At 39.2% G+C, this 23042-nt stretch overlaps 1 long non-coding RNA gene across 1 annotated transcript in view; it reads left to right on the plus strand.

Moving 5' to 3' along the window:
- The window catches only part of LOC146435944 (uncharacterized), a 219206-nt gene that overhangs the window by 24918 nt on the left and 171246 nt on the right, over positions 1-23042 (plus strand). Inside the window, exon 2 of the long non-coding RNA XR_014852454.1 lies at positions 20266-20336. This is a non-coding gene — a long non-coding RNA (uncharacterized LOC146435944). The remainder of the gene's footprint in view (positions 1-20265; positions 20337-23042) is intronic.

A 23042-nucleotide genomic window follows, 5' to 3' on the forward strand; every position in this document is an offset into this window, starting at 1 on the left:
TAACTGAAGGAAATGGAAAAATAAACTTAAAAAAAATCCTTTTAATTAAATTGATTATCTCATTTCAGTTCCGATGGGAAACCTGAGTGAAAATGTGGAAATATTAAGTATGTAACAAGGGGATGCAAATTTATTTTCTGAAGACCTCTAGGATTATTGACAAATCTGTGATTTAGGATTATTTCCAGGAGGGCTAAGTGCTACTATTATTTTCTTGTAATCAGGTAATCAGTGGCTGATAAGTAAAGAATGTAACTTGGTAAGGTGGTTGCAGATGACAGGAATTTTTGCAATAATGTTTGCATTTTCAGTACCTTTTCAAGGGACTCTAATTTGTACAGAAGAGAACTAGCTATACAGGGACAGCATTCACTGCTACATATGCTGATTAAAAAATTGCAAAGGAGTAGATTCTCGAGCAGAACTTCAGTGGTGGTGCAGTTAGTTTAACATATGTTCACTGTTAGTTTGTTAATGTGGAGGATGTCAGAAAAAAGAGAAACTGAGAAACCTTGATCAAGGCATCAAGACAATGGGACACATCATTTTGACGCAGGAATTTTTATGGATTGCATGAGGCTGGCTGTACTCCAGAATTAGTTCCAGGCCGAATTATAATTTTATTCTGTATTCTCCTTCATGTTAGAAACCTGAGCAGTGAGTGGTTATTACACTGCACTGTATTACGTGCACTGTTTAAGCACGCAGAGTACAGTACATGATTGTGACTCTATTTTTAAGTAGACTTCTCTTTTATGTGTTTTTACTTCCAAGGGCTCTGTAGGTTAGTGTTGGACACAACCTGTGCACACAGTGCATGTGGTTCTAGAGGGAAGCCACATTATCTGCCAGTGCTGAGCATAAAGAAGAGGGGAAGTGCTCTCCAAACTGTATGAAAAGAATGTATGAATAGGCATAATATTTTTACTTTCGTGATCTTACAGCTGCTGCTTTTATCCCAAGAAAATAAATCATCAGTGCAGATAAGGTGATGGCTGAAATTCTCCGTATGTTTCCATAGATATGCAGCTTTCTGGCAGAATAGCACAATTCTCTGTGCAGGCATTTGAATCACCAGAACTAGTGGGCTAGATTAATGTGAGGAATTATATTTAAATGCCTCTTTAGTGCTTAGGACATCTCTAGGTGTCACTGGCATTTGCCTGCCTTCCCACCTACCTTCTCTCCCCCTATACCAATTCTTTCTGGGCTAGTTTCTGCTAGTGAAATACCCATAGAACCTATCAGTCTATCAGCCTGTTTCTGAGTTTGTGCCACCTGCCTATGTCCTGACCACATCAATCTCTGGGTCTTCAGCCCACATCTTAAAACTAAGAGAAATGTGTTCTCATACTCTTTCTTTTCTGTTTTGCTTGTGGTTATAGAAAAAAAAGTGTGTAGAGAATATGTATAATTTCATCAGAAAAAGGCCTGTTTTGTGGTGTTGAATCAAGCATTCCTCAGGGTTCTTACCTTTCAGTCAGGAGGTGATGAGATTTTTTGCCTGTTTTTGGTGAATTAAAACGTCTTTTTGCCAGGAGACTCTGTAACACTATCCAGGGCTGGGACTTTTGTTCTTGGTGCCCTCCTACTGATGTTCCTGCTGTATTTTCCCTACACAGTATCCAGAGGGGTAAGAAAAAGAATGATTTCTAGAGAGTCTATCTTAGGACACTTACTACAGAGGAAGGAGAGGTAGGTCTATACACTGAGACTAATAGGCATCTGGAAAGTGGCATAGTATTTTTTAAAAAGGAAGAAAATAAAAAGGGGTGTGTGTGTTTGGATGGTGGACAGGACAGTGGGAACCTGCTGTGGCATCTTGGTGGCTGGCATTCTGCTGGAAGAAAGGGGTTTTAAAAGTCTCTCAGCAGAGGAAGAAAAGAAAACCAAGGCTGAGATTGAGCCATTTGTGAGTGTGTATCTGTGTGTGTGTGTGTGTGTGTGTGTGTGTGTGCAATCTTATACTGCACTTGTCTTTGTGTTTCCTACTGGCTGGTTTAAGCAGTTTCCTTCTTAGTTTGCTGGTGTCTGTGGATCCCATTTCAATGTGCCTGGAGGCCTCTGATTGATTTATGTGTTGCTGCCAGCTTGAGACAGCTAATGTGGTTATCACCTCTAGCTGTTTACCCCACCCTTAAAGAGCTGAATAACTCCAGTGGTTCAGCAGCTGGTTTATGAACAGCTCAAATATCAGCTCAGGGAGAGTGAGGGGGACACTTGGGCACAGTAACCTCACCAGCTGTCTGGGGCTGAGCCATCTCTTCTCGTTCATGTGGACCAATGTCCCCTCGCATGGCACAGCCCAGGTGCCCTTTTGAGTTTAACTTAGATGCACAAGAAATAAATTTTCTAGTGCTGAATGCAGCTCTTCTAGTATAGTGAATTAAAATGCCTAAACTCTGTGTCTAATGAGGAGCCTCATTTGCAAATGCTATATTGGGAAGCACCGGTGAGACTAGGAAAGCCAATTCAGAATATACCTGGAAATGGCACCTCAGGAATGTCACTTGGAAAGGAAGACATCAGAGACTGGGATTCAGTTACTTAAATATCCCTCTGCTTCTGGACCTGCTATTTAGATTCTTTTGCTAACTCTCACTGGAGAAATTGATACTCTTTTACAGAACAGAGCATGTCTAATAGACCAGGTGATGGGGCATCCAAACCTGTTCATTCCTGCCCCATATTTGCAGCTGCCTCCAGGTCAGACAGAAAAGGGCTCAGTTCCTCTTAAGCACCCAAATAAAAGTTAGTTTCTCTAAGTGCTCACTTACTCACTGGTGGATTTTTTCAGTGTGTATCTAGAGTCATATCTAGAGTCACTTGGCCAAGGGTTTTCAGCTCAGCATTATGATTTAGACAGAGAAGAGAAAATTCTGGGTAGAAGTGTCTATCTTATCAATTGCCCTGGATCTCTGGGCAGTAGCTGATAGAAACTGTGAAAACAAAATTCTATGAAAAGCTATTTTAAATTAGAGTTTACACAGTTGAAGAAAAACTTGGGTTGCCTTTTTCTGTCCAGGTTAGAATTACAAAGATAGATGCATACAAATAATATTTTTCCTTGAAATTTTTATCTAGTTATTTTCCATTTCTTTCTCTTTTTCTTGTTTACAGTCTCCATGCTTATATAACAGCTCTCAAGAGGAAGCTGCTAACAAGCCCATCTGATTTTTAGTGCCAGCTGTTTTAGTGGAGGCATGCTGGATGTGACTGAGCTCCACCTTCTTTGTGGAGGTATATTATATGAGTGACACCATAATATATGGTTTAGTCAGAATGATAGCTGCTTAACCTCTTGGTACTCTTTTCATTAATTCTTTCTTGGATCAGTTACTGTGTTTTGTCTGTCACAGAAGTGGGTTGAAAACTGCTCTGGGCATGGAATCTGTCATTCATTTAAACAACATCAAGGCACACTGTTCATGTTTAATTATTACTTTAATGCAAGTGCTAAACTGTTTTCAGTTACATCTAACAAACATGTTTTCTGGGACTGGTTGCTGGCTGACCTCAAGTAAGGGCATGTTAGGCTAAGCCTTGAAATGCTGCATCAAGCTGTCATCTCAAATGAAGTGAGCTCATTCATCCTCCCGTGAACTATCATATAGATGTACCGATGCAGGCAGGATATATTAGCTGCCCACCAGAAAACACATTGCAGTGTGCTGATTTATGATGAGAAAATTCTAGAGTAATCCTATTGATGATGCTTAAAAACATCTGTTCACGATGTTGCAGTAGCTAAGCTAGCAATACTGTGTAGTAGACGAAAGCCACCTGTTGATGAAACCTTTAAAAACGATATGTAAATATTTCTGTTGGTGCTGTTGCATCAGTTCTTTTTCAGGATATCCATTACAGCATGACACATTCATTTGGAAATGGTCAGAATATTTATAGGCCCAGTTCCAGCAGAACATGAGCATGTGACCAATGCTCTTGCTTTCAGTTGCTCAAAAAAACAGTTTGATGCAATGTTTAGAAGTGAATGTCCTGCTAAGTTAACTTAAATGACACAGGGAAAAAAAAAATCTAAGATTTTTTTTCAGAATAAGGTGCATGTAGAAAGCAAGGTTTAAGCTGTGTCTGTTTGAGAGATCATTCTAAAAGATTAAGAAGAAAGCACCACAATACCTAATGCCTTGGTAATGGTAGGATTTGCTGGGTTTTGACATGCTCCAAATAAATTACTTCTGAGCAATGGATTTTGGGACACCCACAATCACTTCATAGGGCTGATGCCTTTAATTTTTAAACCAAGTCAGAGGGCACACCCACTTCAACTGACCTACCATTCACCTTGATATCATCGTTACTCTATCTGGGCAGTTGACTAATATAATGACAGCACTTTCATAAAGTTGCAGACCTATTTTAAAACTTCTTACAGGCATGAGCCTAAAGCTTGAGAGACTTGTTTATTTCTAAGTAACATCTGTTGGGAAAATCCATTATATCTGTCAGTGGATTTGTTTTGACATCTGAGACCAAACTTTCCTGGGTTCTCCTTTTTCTTTTCTTCCTTCCTGCCTGTCTTTCCGGTTTCTCCACTGAAATGATGCTCGTCACTATCCTTTCTTCCTGCCAGTGGCAGTGGGAGCAGCCAGCAGGGCTTAGCTTGACAAGTACCAAATGAAGCTTATATGTGCCAGGAATGTCTGCCTGTGTTAGTGACAGCCACTAGCTTACTAGTTATTGTACCAGAGTCTTTTGAAAGAGAACTTGTAAGTAGGAATGATGTGAAACCAGTTGTCTTTTAATGTAGAACCATTAAGAGCTTTAAAATTTCAACTCAACTTTTGAGTTTGAAGAAAGCTCTCTTTGTAAATTTCCTGGCCCAGAGTGCTCTTACTTCATGCTCTTGCCACGGTACTCTGTTGGTTTGTCGTGGTTCGAAGGAATAAATCCTGTTTTAAATTTCCTTGGTTTCTTATAACAAAGGGCTCTGGAGGAAAGAAAATCTTTTAATCCTCCCAGCAATAACCTGACACGACCTTCTAAACACACTATTAACTAAAAAATATTAGCAATATTTTGTAGCTGTCTTAAGAAGAGCTTACAATAGAGATGGACCAAATATTTAGAAGAATAATTATACTTGGTTCTGAGGAAATTAGTATCCATAACACAATTACACATTTAAAAAGGGCTAAATGTTAAAAACTATTTAAAAAGCCATGCAGTAGGGTATTGTTCAGTAGCCCTGGCAAAATACAGGCAGTTTTCTGCATGGTCTTTCTAGGCTTGTGATTTCCTGACTGCCTGGGCACAAATTGCCTTCTCTGTGTTCTTAAGTTACTCCAATCTGTTTTTCCTTTCCTTCATAACTGCTTAGCTTTCAGAAGATGTTCAAAGCTTTTTTTTAATATGCTCAATATGAGATACTTCTTAGAAGATCTGCAGGAGGAGACAGTTTTCTGCAAACCTGGTCTCTCTGCCATGTCAGTAGGCTGCCAAGAGTTGCACACAGCTTAAATATCAAATAGGGGTTCTGTAAAAATTGAATGCCACTGTACTAGTATAAGTACATTAACCTAACTAATTTGGAAAGAAACTTATGGCAGTAAAGAGTCATAAAGGTAACAACTTAAAATTAGGTATCCAACACAGTAGTCTGACTGGGGGCAGAGAGAGGTACCATAATGTGGGATGCATAGTAGAGAAATTCAGAGAAAAGTCAGTAGAAGCTAGAGAAAAGAAATTCAAGCTAGTTTTCTGTCTCTTGGGCTAAAATACCTGAATTCAGAAATAAAATAGGGGTTTAGAGCCAGAAGTATTTTTGTTACTTTTATGCTTCTCAGGTATGCATTTTGGTGTACAGCAGGTAGCAATTGTCCATTCCCTCATAAAAATACTTACTAAATCCTGTAGCCTTCCCTCAGTTGTTCCCCATTATGAATTTCCTTAAAATATCTGATCTAAACCTAGTTAAGTCAGTGACAGTCTTTTAATTGCATCAAGCACAAATTATGAAATAACAGCTAGACCCACAGAGGGACAGGGGGGATATGATGCCCCAAAGTAGGATGTTCACAGGTGTTCCCTGCTGCTATGTGCCAGCTGGTTGCCTTGGAGCTGGTTATGACTGTGCTCTCACTCTTGAGAGGAGAATACTCCAAGGGTGGAGTTCCCACTTTGAATTCAGATTTGAACACAGATGAGCCATTCCAACCAAAGCATATGCTTGGTGCCAGCTCCTCCTCCTGGTTTGAGAACATTTTTTGGGCCAAGAAGTATAACACAGAATCAGTAAGGTTGGCAAGGACCACTGGAGGTCATCTAGTCCAACCTCCCTGCTCAAGCAGGGTGCCCTGCAGCGCATTACTCAGGATTGTGTCCAGACAGCTTTTGAATATCTCCAGAGAAGGAAGCTCCACACCTTCTCTGGTCAACCTGTCCAGCACAGTAAAGAAGTTCCTCTTTATGTTTGGTGGAACCTCTTGTGCTTCAGTTTGTGCTCATTGCCTCTTGTCCTGTTGCATGGCACCGCTGAGCAGAGCCTTCCTCCTTCCTCTTGTATAGTTCAGGGAGGTATCGTGGTAGGAGAAGTGTGGCAGGAATGGTCAGGTGTGGATTACCTGTGCCATTGGTGTCCCACTTTTGCAGCCCAGGCCCTCTGTCATGGCAGAAGGGAATGGCTGGCACTGTGGATGCTGGAGCAGCAGCTCCACTGTCTGTAGGACTGGTGGCTCCAACACAGCATGTCCCTGCTGTGGCCAGCACAGTGCCTGTAGTGTCCCTGCTCCCAGCCACCATCAGTCCCCCAGCAGCTATCACTTTCCCCCCAAAGCTTTCTGCTTTTCTTTGAGGATTGTACTGCTGTGTTCACTAACCTCTGCAAAGCCCTCTCTGGACTGTCTTCTTATGCTCCTGCACATTTTTTCTTTCGGACAAGAAGTAGTTGTTGCAACAAGCAAAGTCCAACTCCTGCTTCTGCCTTTGACTCTGGGGGAGATCCCTCAGGCTGCACTGCCCAGTTCCTCCTCCAACCTTGTCATGCTGATTCGTGCTTTAGCCTGTAGCTTCTATTGTTATATTTATTGCTAAACAAAAGGAGTATTTTCTTTCTCTCTCACTTAGACTGAGTAGAAGATAGTTATGTCCACCAGCTTCCATGAGCTTTGTGGCTGCTGGCTGCTCAGAAGGCTTGCTTGCTGAGCACCACCTCATCTCCAGCAAGGCAGGGTGCAAAGAGCCTGATGGCCTGGCAAATTCAGTAATTTTATACAAGCCCATATGGATCTTATATTATTCATGGCTTCTGATGGGCTGCATATTCCTTGCTGATTTAGTGGTTGACTTGTGATGTTTTTCGATGAGTCAAATCTCTGTAATAGTGACACTACATCCATGTATGTGGTAAATGTGAAAGAAAACAGATGTCTATAAAAATCACTGAGTCTGATTTGGAACGATGAGCCGTATTGTGATTAATCATAGATGTAGAGCTTATGTGTAGTATTTTTACAGGATGGGATAGAAATTGCTTGTTTCACACCTATATGACTTCTATCTTAATATTTGGACTCAATCAAATAAAGTCAAGTATTGGACTATTTATTTGGGGAGAAATGGCATGATTACTACTGAGTTGGGAAACTTTTGGTACAGCCATGCAACCTTGAATTCACTTCAACATTGATTTTTTTTCTGGCAATGTCTGCACTGTGCTTATATGTACAAGGAAACAAACAGTAGCCAATGAGTAAGTGTCATCTACAAATGTGGAGAGTGTAGCAGTTGCTCCCCAGTAGATTTCTCCCAATAAAATGTAAATGTTTTTAGTGTTGTTCTTGTGAGTTGTCTCAGACTGAAGCTGAAACATTTGCTGAACTCTAGATTAAGGACAGAATCCTAACTGCAGATTTAATCAGACACTCTGAGCACAGAGTTACAAAATTCCTGAGATCGGAAAGCAAAGAATTTCGCAAAAATAACTATCAGCCAAGTCCTATTCCTGTAAGACTGGAGGTTGAATAATGGAAGAGCAGTGGCAGAAAGTAATAGCTGAACACAGAAAAATGAAAGGTCTGACCCTGTGAACTGACTTTAAGGTCATGAACAGGATCTTACAAAATCAACACAAATTCATTACTGGAAGAAACTAGAATAAAATCTTAAACACAGGGCAAGTGTGATGAGTCAGATCTGGTCAAGTGGTGTATACGTGCAAAATTCTGCATAAAAATAATCAAATTAACATGCAGTGAAGAGAGAATTTCCATAATGAAGCCTGTAGTTTCCTGAAGAGACTTCTCTAGATTGCTAAGCATGGTTTGGACAAGTCACAAGACAAAAGAACTCCTATTTTTTTGCAAGGCTCTGTGTGCTCTCTAACAGCATTTTGGGAGATGGAGAGGCAGTTTGCAGTGCAGACATATTCTTTGCTGGATTATTTTCTTTGGTGTCAGGATTGAGGAACTCTCATATTCTGTGGAACTCTCTTAAAACCTTGTCCTCTGGCTTAAATAAAGACTATAGAATGTTCTAAATGCAGTAATGAAGATCTGGGTTTTGTTTTACAGAGGTACATAAGATGTATGTTGGTAAATGGACACAGAGCGTAGGTGTTAGATATCTTTCATTTTTTTGTACTAGTTTTTGAAAGATGATATTTCTCAGAATAATGTGAGAAGGCTTGGAACACTGATTTATTCCTGTTGGAAAATCATTCTGCAAATGACTCCAAATTGCAGTAATTTAGAAATCTTGAGGTTCTTTCTATATTTGGATTTGTACATTCGGCAAGCTTTTAGTACAAATATATGAATCTTTGGTAATTACTTTAATTCTTGAATAGAACTTTAACTGAACTAAATACATGAATGTACCTTACAGGGCTCAGGCTTTGTGAGACATTTCTGCTAAATCGGCTTATGAATTTCCTTTTGATGAGCTTAATTGTTGACAGATTTTTCAAAAGCCAACAACAGCTTGCTTTGCTAGCTAGTATTCACATGAACTGGATAGTCTTGTGAAGTCCTTTATGCAATTTGCATAATATTTTTCTTTTACTGTAAGATGAAGTGAAATCCTTTGTAGTGAACCTAACAATATTAGACATTGTAAAGACATCAATCCAAATAAAATTTAAAAACAAGAAAAATTACCCTCCCAGCTTGCTCTTCAACATCTCAGAATATGCAAAGCAGGAAAAAAATAGACTTTTAAACAAATTTTTCCCCCAGAGAACTATTTAGAAAAAGGCCCTAAATAATGAGATGTGATCTCTTAATGAAGATATTATGAAGATACTTTGCTATTTTCTTCAGCAGACCTGTAAATTGACTTTTCATCTGAGATCACTCAATTCAGAATGCATTGCATATGCAAATCTATTCATTAAATCAACAAAACAAGTAAGCCATTTTGTCCATTTGTGTGAAACAGCTACATTCTGCATCTTATCTACCCAGCAATTTTTGTTGTTGGTGGTAATACTTTAAAATTTCTATCTTTGAGTTCTGTTGTCTGGAAGTATAGGTGGGAAGAGTACGAAATGTGAGCTAAGCAGTAGGATCTCTATCCATAAAGATGGTTGTGGATGTCTGAGTGAAATGAAGCATGCAGAAGCCTCAAAAATAACTGACCCTGTTTTCCTCCAAACATTTCTGAAGAATTCTGTTCCGTTAATAATGCCTTAAAAGTAATAAAGACTGGGATCTGTGGATTCTTGCCGAATGAGGCCACATCCTACATTCTTGCTTTGTCTTACTGGAGTAAGTTTCCCATGTGCTCCTGATAAGATAGAGACTAAGGACTGAGCAAGGGTGGCAGGATGGGAAACGGTCTGTCACCTCTGAGACTGCGTTTGCAAACTGCTGGAACCACAAATGAGCTCAGTGTTTAGCAAGATGGTGGATGCCAGCATGAAGCTTGGAAGTGCCAATTTTAATTAAAAACTGCATTTTCAAATCAAGTTCCTAGTTAACAATGGGTGGGAAATTCTTCCCACCATGTAAGCTTTCTGAATGCTGTATTGACTGGCAAGATGGGTACAGCTTCTCCTTCCACAAAAGTCCTGCTACCATCATCTTCCCCTTCACCTCCCCCCGCCAGAAGAAAAAGACTACATTGTTTGTGGAATGTCTCCTGGTTCATGTCCTGCATTTAGGCCAGAATAGACAGATTTTATTTTGTCCTCCCCATCCCCCTTCCTTCATTGTTAACAATGGGGTGAACACATGAGATTAACATGGCTCTTGACATGGCTCAGTTGTTTGCCATTTGGAAACTACTGATTCTTCAGTTGTATAATTGTAAGAGGAAAAAAAAGTATAAAAAGATTCAGTCATTTTCTGTTTATTCCAAAGAGAGGGAGAACAGAATACTAAGGGAGAGATGGGGGAAGCCAACAACAAAAAACAAATTAGTTTAAGAACCAGCATGTTCCCCCTACTTTAAGGAACACAGTAAACATTTCAAAAGTGCATGCCAGCTCATTATCTAACCCAGTCTTCATTGACTTCATGAAAAACAGCAGCAGTTAAGCAATGTTTGCCAAAAGCAAATTTGGGTACATGCATTGCTAAAAAAATGTGACATCCGCTCTGCACAGGTTCCTTAATCTGCCACTCAGGGGCAAATCAACATTTCATCATTATCGTTTCTCTCTGTTGTTTAGTCCTTTCATGATTGCTCTTCTAAGTCTGTTTTGATCATTGTTTATCCAAAACTTTGGTATGACGTATGATTTGAATTGTTAGCCAGAAACAAACCTCTGCAAGCATTTAAATATGCAGAGATGACTTTGGTTAATATAATCTCAAATGTAATATCTGTTTGCAAGTATCTTTCTTACAAAGCTTGTTGTTTAAAAAAATCTTAAATGGATATGGAATATTTATTAATTCCTTTTTCAAGATTTAAGATTTAATTTGTCATTAATTTTATGTATTTTTAAAAATTAACTATGTTTTCTAGTTCAGGAATAATATAGGTATCTTTCTTTTTCAGCCAGTTTGGTGTGGCATTTGCAGTTTAAACATTGTTGAAAATACTGTGACAAAGCATTTGAATATGCTTTATATTCAAGTATTACCATTTATTGTGATAACAAATGATACATCAAGTTTCATTAGTCATTCCTTATAGATAACTATGTTACCCAATCTTTAGTAAATACATACCTCTGTTTGTTCAAAATGTATAAATTTACAAATATTTGGAATCATATGGAACTTTATTTCCTTTGGGGGTAACTCTTACTCAAGAGAAAGGCAAGTATCTATTGAACAATTGTTTTATTAAATAGCTTAAAGAAAAGTTCCCTTTGGAAACCATACAGGCTTTTCCCCAGAGCCCTCACATTTTCTGGTGTGCATGTTTGGGTCCTGTGGGCATTGATTTCTTTCATCTGAAGTCTCTGCCTTCAAAATTATCAGGTCATTTTAGTAAGCTTTATTTTGCTTTGGAACCTACATACTCTTCTGCCATATGTTTAAAATTCAGAGTTGCTGTGCAGTTCTGATCATTAGTTATTCTATTCCACATATAGTACATCATACTCTTACTTTTTTATGAGCAAAGGAAGTTGGAAAATGCTTGTTTACTTGTTTCTTAGATAAAGGGTTTCTTATTTTTTTATTTTTATTTTTATTTTTATTTTTAAAAACTAGAAACCCTTTCAGAATTTCTTAATGAAATAGTGAATTCTGTTGGTAGAAAATGATGCCACTTGCTTATGTTTTTTAAACATTTATCTAATTTTCCCATAGGGAGAAAGAAAACAGCTGGTGAAATTAGGATTTCAAAATGGAAAAAAAAATTAAATAAACACCCATTTGACATTTTTTTAAAAGCTGGAAAATGCTGTTAAAATTTATCTTCATTAATTTTCCCCTTCTTCAAAAATCCCCCTTGTTATTGTTGAATTTGTAAATCCTCATGAGGACCAGGTGACAGAATGCAGATCAGATTTTCTTCTTTTTATTTTTTTCATGGGGGGGATGTGTTTGTTTTTTTTGGTAGTTATGTCCAAACCAGAGTATATCAATATCTTCCAGTATTTATTTCAGGCTTTTCTTTGCAAGGCAAAGATTGCTTTGCTCCCATGGTGTGGTTACTTTAGTCAATGTAACAATTGATTTTCCATATCAGTGTCCTTCCCCAGTTTAGTACAATCTGGGAAGGACACTGACGTGGAAAATCAAGGTGTTACACTTTGCAAGCAGTTTTTAAATAACAGGAGGAAGAACATTAGCATTGTTAGGCAAAATAACTTAGCTATTAGTGTTGATGGGGGAAATGTCAGAAGAAGAGCATAAGGGGAGCAGTACATGCTTGTACCAAAGGTCTCAGCACATTTTTCCTGATAGCAGCCAGCAGAAGGTGCTCATGGAGAAGCATGAGAAGCAGGGCAAGTACAGAGTGATTCTTCCAGCTTCTGACACTCGGCAGTTTTGGGACTCCCTGTGCTGAAGTTGCATCTTAAGCATTGTTTTTATGAACCACGGAGTGCGGAAGCAACAATAGGAACAATGGATCACTGTTCAGCATCAGTGGCAACTGAGCTTAGAAATAAGTAACAGTGCCACTTCAAAACGCTTGACATGGACAACAGAGACAGAAGAGCCAGGAAATTATGGTAGTGCTAAAGCCACACCCATGGCCAGAGGCAACATCTCACAGCTCCTCCAAGTTGTGAACTCCTTGGGAGCTGAGAATCCCTACCATGCAGAGAGGTAGGAGCCAAGCTCGTCATTATATAATGCAGCAACTTCTGCCCATGTGGTATCTTAATGGGATGTGGTGTCTTGTTCTTCAGTGTAGGGGTTCCTGCCTGTGTGTTCCTGCTGAGATTTTTGTTTGGTGAGAGTTGGCTGACTCTGCCTCATACCAATACATGATGCCACCAGTCACCTGATCTCTTGTGGTTGATTTCTGCATTCTCTTGGAGTTACTGTCCCATTCTCTTGTTCCTGTTCAAGGATCTGCCTCATGTAGGATGAAAGCAATACAATGTCCTTTCCTCTGGCAGCCCTCTTTGTGGCCTCCCCAGTAAGTAGCTCTGCCTAAGACTTCCAGCACAATGCTTGTCCTAATAGGTGATCAGCTGTGTGTTTTTTTCCACAGTAAATCATTTGGAAAATGACACAGTCTGAAGAATAATGGGAATTCAAAATCGGGCTCCAAATTTCCTCATGAACCAGCCTGCTCCTCTGGACCTGTGGAAAGGGACAGGTGGGTTGCTGCAAAGTGCTTGGCAAGCCCCTCCTTGGTGAGCCCCACTGTTAGGCAGTCTCTTGACTCTGCATGAACCAGTGATTCCTGCTGAGTTCCTGCCAGTATTTTGCGTGCAGCACTTCTCCCTGCAAAGTGGAAACATGCTGGGACACAAAATAGAGGGTCCTGTCCTGGTGTGAGCCCTGCACAGAGCAGGAGGGCAGCTGTGATGGATAAAAACTGAGCTGTATTGGTGTTGTGGGGAGTTCCTGCTGTGTTCTGGAGACAGCATGTGCACATTTGAAGTTTCCTTGGGGATGGAGGGTAATGTGCCAGCACAGGTTTCTGAACAGTTCCTTGGGGCACAAATAGCCCCCCACTCATTGCAGCAGATGGCTCTGAGTGTAACCCAGCTGCCAGACCGTTGTCATCTGCATGTGAAGCTCTTCCTTGTTTTGCTTAATTTTGCTCTCACAAAAATGTTACTGAACCCCATGTACATTTTGTTTGGGTGAGGACTGTGTTGAATCATCAAAAAACTTCAGGAGCTGAGACCAGATAAGAATGAAAATTGCAACAGTGTCCACAGTAATAACAACTGAAACAAGTATTTCCCTGTCACTTGTCTCCCTTTTCCTGACACTGGGATGTTGTGAATGGCAGGCCTTGTTTCCTTTTGCAGTACAATTATTTTTACTACATCCTTTATCTTTGTCTTTTGGAAAGAGCAAATAAAAACAAAGCTTTGTTTCACGTTTTTGCTTGAAGATAAACTGGGACATTTTAATAGAGTAACTTTAAATAACTGTGTACTTTTGCAGTGATCAGGGCCAGAACTCAGGGCTACAGCTACATGGCTTAACTTCCATACTCTTTTCTAAGAATTTAGAACTCAACATTTTTGAAAATGTCAGAAGAATGGCATTGATGCAAAGCAGTGGGTATGCTGCCCACTTTGACTGAGAGAGCTGCAACACTGAAAATACAACTGATGTAGGTCAGTCCCAGGGAAGTGGCAGGGCACGATCTATGAATTACACTGATGCACACAGTTAAGTGAAGAGAGCTTTTCTGCTTTCTTTTTTTCGTGGATAAACTTTTACTACCTGCTAAATTTAGACTCTTAGACTCATTCCTGTGAAGCCAGAGCTGAACCACACCCTTCAAATGTGAAGAGCTGTTGCATTAAATCATTGTGCTTCTGAGAGGGCTCAGTCAAATGAGGACAAGATTGCAGGCAGGTGCAATTTCCTTTTAGAAAATTGATAGATTGTGCTTCTGGGTTCTGTAATGTGTTGGTTTTAGTCTTTACAAAATACAGCTTGCATTCTGTTACAACTAGTAACAAATCACACATCTGGAACAAAGAGGAATGTAGCTGAGCAATATATTATATTAATCTGCAATCTGGTTCAGATCCCCTGTGCAACAAATTTTAACTGTGCAACAAATGTACTCCCAGTCTTCATTTTATCACTTGTTGCAACGTTTAGCAAAGGTCATTGTGACCCAGAGGAAGCTGAAGAGGAAAGTGTTATGGTGGATCTTGGAAATGGAGTTCAACTATGATGATGGTGGGCATGAAGCCAAGCCCAGCTCTCCTGCGTGTATTTAATTTTTGCTCTTTATTTTTCCTTATGCTGGGCTGGATTCAATCATGGAGCCACATCTATGGATGAGGCAGAAATGTTCAGTAATTAACACATCTTTCTTCTCTGATGCCTTTTTTCAAAAGAATACTTTAAATTGTTTACTTTTTCTGTGGTTGGATTGTTGAATTAGTAACAAAAATGCAGCCACTGTTGAAAAAAACAGTCTTCCAGTGAATGCCTAAAATATTTAATTCTGTGCTTAGTAACCACCATCTTGTCAAATCCGGTGACAAACTTCTTTTTAATGGGGATTTACTTGCACAGGTCACTAAACTTAACCATAATGTCCTTGTTTTCTTAATTTGTGATTTTATCTGTTTAGATTTTGCCTGCTTAAAGGCTGTCTGATTAGGCTGGTGCAAAGGAAATTATTTTTCGTGGTTCAGAAATGCCAATGCTTTGCACTATTTTTTGCAACAGTAGAGAACCTACTCATTAGGTAGGCATTGATGTATCTAGCCACATTTATAGCTGCTAGTGCTTCTGAGTAAAACACACTCAAGAGGTTCATTTCTAAGAAAGTATTAGAGCTTTGGTGTATCACATAGTTTAGAAAAGATTTCCCAAATTTTTTTAAAGGGCAGTATCATGTCTTGCATGGTTTTTCACATGCAGAGGTTTTCCTGGCTCTGTAAGACAACTTGATGCTTTATCAAGTCATTTGTGCTCAGATTTTACTAATTTGTGGATTGCTGTACTGCTGCATTGATTATGATTTCTGTTTCCTCTGGAAAGGAAGAAGTAACCTGAAGTGCCTCAAAAATGTGTGTCCAAGAACATGGCATACATTAATTAGAATGTGTCCAGTGAAAAATGTTCATGTTTTTGAAACATAACCAATTTTCTGCCTTTTCTCCAACTGCACTCAGAGCAGTTTCTCTAGTCTTCTGTTACTGTTCCTGTAGTGAAGTAATGTTTGGGAGATGGATTGGCACTCAGGTGTATTTAATACATTTATTTTTTTATCCCATGCCCATTTGGTGTAAATATTCTGCATTTCTGTATTCTTTCATATTTACAAATACATATATATATATATATGGATTACTGAATTTTAATGAGTTCTCTAGTACTATAAATAATAATAACTGAGGCTTTATATCTATGCAATGTCAAAAGAAAAGATCTAAAAAGGAAAATCTGCAAGCTCACATGAGCTTAGCTGCTAATAAGCTAATTTTCACTTTTTTTTTTTCTTTTTTTTTTTGTGGAGGTAGTAGTTACTTTTGCAGAGAAAAGTCCTGCAGTGATTGTGTAGCTCAAAGTACCTAATTTTTGTTCTAAATGTAAATATTCTTGTTTGCTTCTAACTGCATTATAGACATCTTCTTGCATAGGAAATATGCATACTGCTATTACTGACTTTTTCTTGTAGTGATATTTCAAATTGAAATTGTAGATTTCCACATCTTTCTGTGTTAATATTCTTCCTATTCATTCACTTAATTCTGATCATTATTGCATATTCAGTCAATGGAAGGCCAAAATCTCTTTAAAAATACATTAATCCCATTAAAATTTGTTACCAGTGCTGTTCACAACAGCTACAGGACATGTGTATCAAATCACAGTATATTAGTAATACTTTTTCAGTATGCTTTCATTTCCTATCTCTCTCCTACCATTGTGATTTTTATTGGGCTACAAAAACAACTGTCGGCTCTAATCAAAGTCAGCAAATGTAGTATTCATAGTTCCAGGATGCCATGAGCAATGAACAGTACATTTCCTGTGGTTCTGTGATTCGTTTGTGATAAAGTATATTACAAATGTAGGCTGTCTCCAGTTAAAAAAAAAAAAAAAAAAGTATGAGACGCTTTATTTGCCAGAATCATACTGAGTAAAATTTTAACTATTGTGTCAAGGCTATCTTCTCAATGACACGACAGGGAACCTGAAGTGAATTAGAGAACAAAGTACAAATGTGTTTGCAACCAGCATTTCCATAGGATAATTCACATTTCACTATGTACTTATGGGATGCTGCTGTGATAGTTGGTTGATGTATACATGCTGAGTAGACAAGGGAGGGGGAATCATGTTGTAGCTACTTCTCTGTGGACTCATGGACCTTTCCTCTCATGTTACAAAATCCAAATCCAGCTAATTTCTGCCTAAGTCTAATTACCCCTGTTACAAGCTGTGCACACAATTAAAAATGTTAGAATTTCACTCACCTGTGAGTGAACTGCCTTGTGTGTTGGCCATTCTGACCATGGTAGTCAAGGTGACTATCTCACAGAAGTCACCTCTGGTCAACCAGCAAAGTTGCTCTACAGTGAAGAGACTTTAGAGACAAATTTGGGCCCTGTTAAAGTCAATGATGGTTTTGCTGTTGACTCTGACGGCTTCAGAATTTGTAAAAAATTGTTTCAGTATGTCAGAAGTTTTGTTTTATCAGAGCATTATGTGCAATGGGTCACTTTGCCAGTGGCACCATGACCTGGGACTTGGGATGAGGGAGTTTGCAAAGGGCCAAGAGTAGCTCATTGAAAACTTCCTTTCTGGACTATAGAAACCAGCAGGCATTTCTGAAAATAACAGCAAGAAGATGAATCACCTTATCTGATATATCTTAGAACTTCTGATTAAGTATTTAAGAATTTATACCTAAATATGCTAGTTTTTTAAACTAAGTGACACATCACCACGTTGGTTTAGAAGTAGTACAGTCACATTTTATTATCCTGCATAATTCTGTGGAACAAAACCCTTTAAAAACTTGTAGGATGATCTAAATACCATTAAAAAATGTTTTTCCTATTATTATTTTAAATGACAGAACAATCACAGAAAAATTTTAATCCTGTTAAGGAAATACATTTTAAAAAATATTAATACTTTGCATCTGCTTGTTAAAACAGTATTAAAACAAGGTGGAAATGTGTTTGTAGTTAACTCCCAGAGGACTTGGTGTCAGAAGAAATGTCACCCTTCTTGTCCTTTTTAGGAAGGTGGCCTCTACCAGATGCAAGCTCAGAAATGGCAATTGCCATTCATGTAAATGACTAGCAGGTTTATCCTGGCTCTCTCTGGGGCCATCTTGAATTTTGGCAAGAGGCAAAGAGCAGCACTATAAGAAAATAGTAGTTCTCATGGGAACAGTAAAAATATGTTGGTATTGTTTAATTCTTTCATAACATGCTAAATTAATTTATTTGTTTTTTGAGTCTTTTAAAGTATTATGCCATTGGGGAATGTGTTTTTCATATAGCAGCCTGACAAATATATTAAAGCTTTAGGGAGAGCAGTCAATGAGTAAACACCTCTGGTTATCCATGTTGGGTGACTGGGAGACAGAAGGCTTGATTTTTTGCTGCTTTACATATTTTATAATAATTGGCATCAGTGCAAAGTGCTCTTACCTGTACATTTTGCAATCTTTTTGCACAGACATAGACAGCTGTAAAACTTGCAGGATTGTGGAGTAGCAGATTCACGTTGTTCATAAATTCTTGCAAAGCATCCTGTCATAATGCTTATGATTTGATTGATGCTTTTGATTTGGTAGATACTTTTGACAGTTTTCATGTTTGTCTCAAAATGTGAAATTCAACTGTGTTTCTTCCAAGTCACTGCTTGATATGCTTGGGACCAGACTATTAAGTTTGAGGGACAAGTGAACTTTAATCTTCAGTTAACACATTGTTCAGTTGGATTATTTTAGTAGGAGAACCTTATTATCTAAATAAGTTGAAGGGAAACATATTCTCTGTTCAATATATCATGAGTAAAAAAGAATATCTCAGTTTTGTTCCCCGTTGCTCTGTTGAGCATTCATAAGGCAATAGCTTCAAAATTCCAATACTGCAAGAAAAACTAGCTTTACTACTCTTTGGAGAGATACCAACACCAGAACTGAGTATACTAATTGATTCTATTCTGTTTATATGGAGCACTGTTTGATCTCTTAGTCTGCACATGTTACAGAGGAAGAAAAAAGCCAAACCAGATTTTTCCCAGATGATTTGTTATTTTTGCCCATTGCTGGAAGCACCTTCTGTTTTCTGCCATTCATCCCAGCAGGTATTTAGAAGAGAGAACAAGAACAGGAGCAACTGAAACCTCTGGAGCTGTCCAGGGCTTCCAGATTCTCTCCATCTCTCCATTTATCATCTGTAAGACATTTCTGTGACTTGCCATACATATCTAGACATAGAGAAAGCCAGGGTATCAATCATTTTTATGAATACTGCAAATATCAGGGTTAAACTGTGGGTCAGAAAGACTTCATTTATTTGGAAACTGAAAGAAGTTGATGCTTGGACACAGATTGGCAGGTTTCCCTTAGAATCAAGGGATCTCTGCCAATATATGCCATGCTTCTCATTTGAAAAATCACTCTTACTGAATCCACTGACTTCTTTTCATCAGATTTCACAGTTTTTATTTCCTTTTGGTATTGTCATGAAACTAATGTAGTGGTGGTGAGGATCACAGAATAGAACTTATATACTTGACAATGAAGGCAAAAGAGTCTTATAAAGTAAGAGACTGGAATTAGAAGAATCTATTCCTTATGCAGTACTGAATTTAACTTCTGATTTTTTTTTCAGACAATTAACATGCTTATTTTCCTCTACCAGAGCTGATAACATGTTAGCCTGCATTTAGAAGTTCCTGAGTGGTATTAGCCACCAGCACAAGTCCACCATGGCCAAACTTGGGCTTTTTAATTTCTCAGCCACGTCTTTTCTAATACCTTCCTGCTTGATCACCATCTTTCCTACTGTTCAAGCCTTTGATCTGGAAAGTAATACCCAGCAGAAGCTTTCTTCTAAGTCATCACTTTCAGATATTAATGCCTTTTTAAAAAGAATTATCTAAGATCAGCCATTCTCCTTTATCCGCAATCATCCAGATGTCTCCTAACAAATGTTAACTATTTTGCTTTGGTTTTGTGGTTTTTTATATTTTCAGCTTCACCTTCAGATGTTATCTCCAAGCTGGCCTTCCAGTTTGCTGCTGATGCAAACCTTAATTTCTAGTCTTTTATTTCAAGCAATTACCTTTGTGCTTTTCTTTCTGCTTCTCCTAATGCTTGAAAAGAATTTCCTGTAACCAGCCAGTAAACAAATACATAGTCTTACTCTAGACCCTAAACCTTTCTTTTTAGTTTTTGGGATGGCTAAAAGAAACCTTGGCAAAAACTAGGTTCCTAGTGATTGTTCCCTACAGGCTGGGGTTCCTAAACCAGGTTCCCTACCTGGTGTTGTGTTGTGTTGTTGCCTTTGGTATTTGTTCCTTATCCTTTCTATTCCCATAATGTAATTTCATTGGGACAGAGTAGGTATGTTTTGCTTGTGTTACCACGGTACCCAGCACAAAAGGATCTTCATCCCTAAATAGTGTTACTAATCATGAAGCAAGGTTAGATAAGCCACAGCATGTTAGGAACATTAAAAGTGCCAGTCCTTGCTGATTCTGGGTATGTATCCTGCAGGAGACAGCAGTCTAGAGAAAACTCCAGTGAACATCTGCTGCCTCAGCTTCTGTTGGAGGAAGAATAGATAAGTATGTCACTGAACACTTCAGCACTAAGGTTTTAGGTCATATAAAAAGAAGTTAAAAAGGACAGTGGAAACGCTCTGACAAAATCTCCGACAATAGAGTTGTGGGTTCTCTGAGGGACGGTCATCTGAACATCTGGGAAAGAACAGTAGTGGGATTACTCACCATTTCAGCAGGACCTGCTGGGGAAATCCTGAAAAAATATAGGTAAGTATTAAAAATGTAAGAAAAATGGAGTACAATTAGGATTAGATAATCCTTAGCGTGATTGGGGAGCACTTGTGTTCAGATGGTGAAAAATGTGTGCTGTAAAAAGGACAAAGCTAAGATCAAGATCAGGCAATGCTGCAGGGAACCTAGAAAAATGTCCCTGTTTTAAAGATGTGAGATGACAGTTTCACTCCATGTTTTCTCATGCCTTGCTGTGGAACCAAACTCCAGGTGTTTATAATAGGAATGTTACCTGCAGATGAACTTTGTGTTTTTATAAATAATAGATGCTTTTATGCCCAGGTTTAGTGGTTTTTTGCTACTCAGACAGATGCTTACCTGAGGATAAAACCTCTGTAGTGCTAAGAGCAAATTGATTCTGGAGCCTGAAATCCAAAGGCAATACCACAAGAAATGTGGAGGTGAGATGCTGAGAAGAGAAGCAATGGGCAAAGGATGCTGAGAGAAAGAAACAATAGAAGACATAAGCTGGAAACACTGATCAGTTGAGAAGCTGGTTTTCTGAAGAAAGGGAGCTAAACAGGAACTTGAATACAGATGGCAAGATGTTACAGAAGATGGGAATGAGTGATAATGGGAGAGAGAAATGGGAAGAGTATGGTTCTTATTTTTCTTTTCTTACATGTCTATTTCTAGCCTTTCAATGCCATGATAATAAACTTCTGTTTTGGGTAAGCCGCTGCAAGTCAACCCCTTTCACTCATAGTAAATCCTCATCTTTAAAGGAAAATGTCACTGTTTCCACAAACAGTCATAAACTGTGTAATCAAGCTCTCAAGCAGTAGCACACTTGAGATCATAACAACATGTATACTTCTTCAGGAACATGAATCTTAAATTCACTGCTGGTATTTTCCCGTGGTCTGGAAAAGCAATGGCTAAAAGGGGAATTTGTTTTTTCAAACTATGGAACAAAGGGTATGATGTTGCAGAGTAAAACCCATTGCTTATATTCAAGAAAACACTTTAAAAATACTGTAAAATACAAAAACCCCCCACCCTTTCCTCAGGACTTGCAAAGCCTTTGCATTTGTTCTGGTTTACAATAGAATCATAAAATTGTTTAGGTTGGAGAAGAACTTGAAGATCATTGAGCCCAACTGTTAACCCAGCACTGCCAAGCTGGTTGTCCCTAAGTACCACACCTACATGTCTTAAACACCTCCAGGGATGGTGACTCCCCCACTTCCCTGAGCAGCCTTTTTCAAAGCTTGACAACCCCTTCTATGAAGAGATTTTTCCTAACGTCCAATCTAATGCCCCACTGGTACAACCTGAGGCTATTTCCTCTTGTCCTATCTCTTGTTACCTAGGAGAAGAGATGATCCCATACCTGCCTGCACCCTCCTTCCAGGCAGTTGTAGACAGCAATAAGGTCCCTCCTGAGCCTTCTTTTCTCCAGGCTAAACACCGCCACATCCCTCAGCTTCTCCTCATCAGACTTGTGCTCCAGACCCTTCTCCAACTCCACTGCCCTTCTCTGGACTCACTCCAGCTCCTCAATGTCTTTCTTGCAATGTGGGATCCAAAACTGAGCACAGAATTTGAGGTGTGGTGTCACTAGTGGTCAGTATAGGGGGGATGGTCACTGCCCTGGTCCTGCTGGCCACACTATTGCTGATCCAGGTCAGGATGCCATTGGCCTTCTTGGCCACCTGGGCACACACCTTGGCTCATGTTCAGCTGCTGTCAACCAGCACCTCCAGGTCCTTTTCCACTGGGCCTTTTTCCAGCCACTCTGCCCCAGCCTGTAGCACTACAGAGGGTTGTTGTGACCCCAGTGCAAGACCCAGAATTTGGCCTTGTTGACCCTCAGGCCATTGGCCTTGGGTCATCAATTCAGCCTGTCCAGATCCCTCTGCAGAGCTCTCCTGCCCTCCATCAGATCACACTCCTGCCCAGCTTGGTGTCATCTGCAGACTGAGGGTTCCCTTTGTCCCCTCATCCAGATCAATGATAAAGTTACTAAACAATACTGGCACCAACCCTGAGCCCTGGGGAACACCACTAGTGACTGACTGTGCTGGTTGTAAATCCATTCACCACAAATCTTTGGGCTCAGATATCCAGTCAGTTTATTTATCCAGTAAAGACTATGCCAGACCAAACCATGGGCGAGCAGTTTCTCCAGGACAACCCTGTGGGAAACGATGTCAAAGGCTTTACTAAAGTCTAGGTAGACAACATCCACAGCCTTCCCTCATTTACAAGTTGGTCACATTGTCATAGAAGGAGATCAGCTTAGTCAAGCTTGTCAGCTTAAGTTCCTTTAATTTAATGCTCCTTTTATTTATTTTTACTCAGTTTTTATTGGAGCAATAAATTTTTCATGGGCTTGAGAAGTAAACAACAAGTCTTAAACCAACTAATTCTTTCTTAACTGTTCTTCTGAGATTCCCACCTTGACTTAGCTTTGGAAAGCATGAGCAGTCCTTAGAATGCAGGGGGAAACTAACACCCCTGCTGATTCTCAGTTCG

Source organism: Lichenostomus cassidix, chromosome 5, assembly GCF_008360975.1.
Source record: "Lichenostomus cassidix isolate B80296 chromosome 5, HeHo_3.0, whole genome shotgun sequence".
NCBI classification, from domain to species: Eukaryota; Metazoa; Chordata; class Aves; order Passeriformes; family Meliphagidae; genus Lichenostomus; species Lichenostomus cassidix.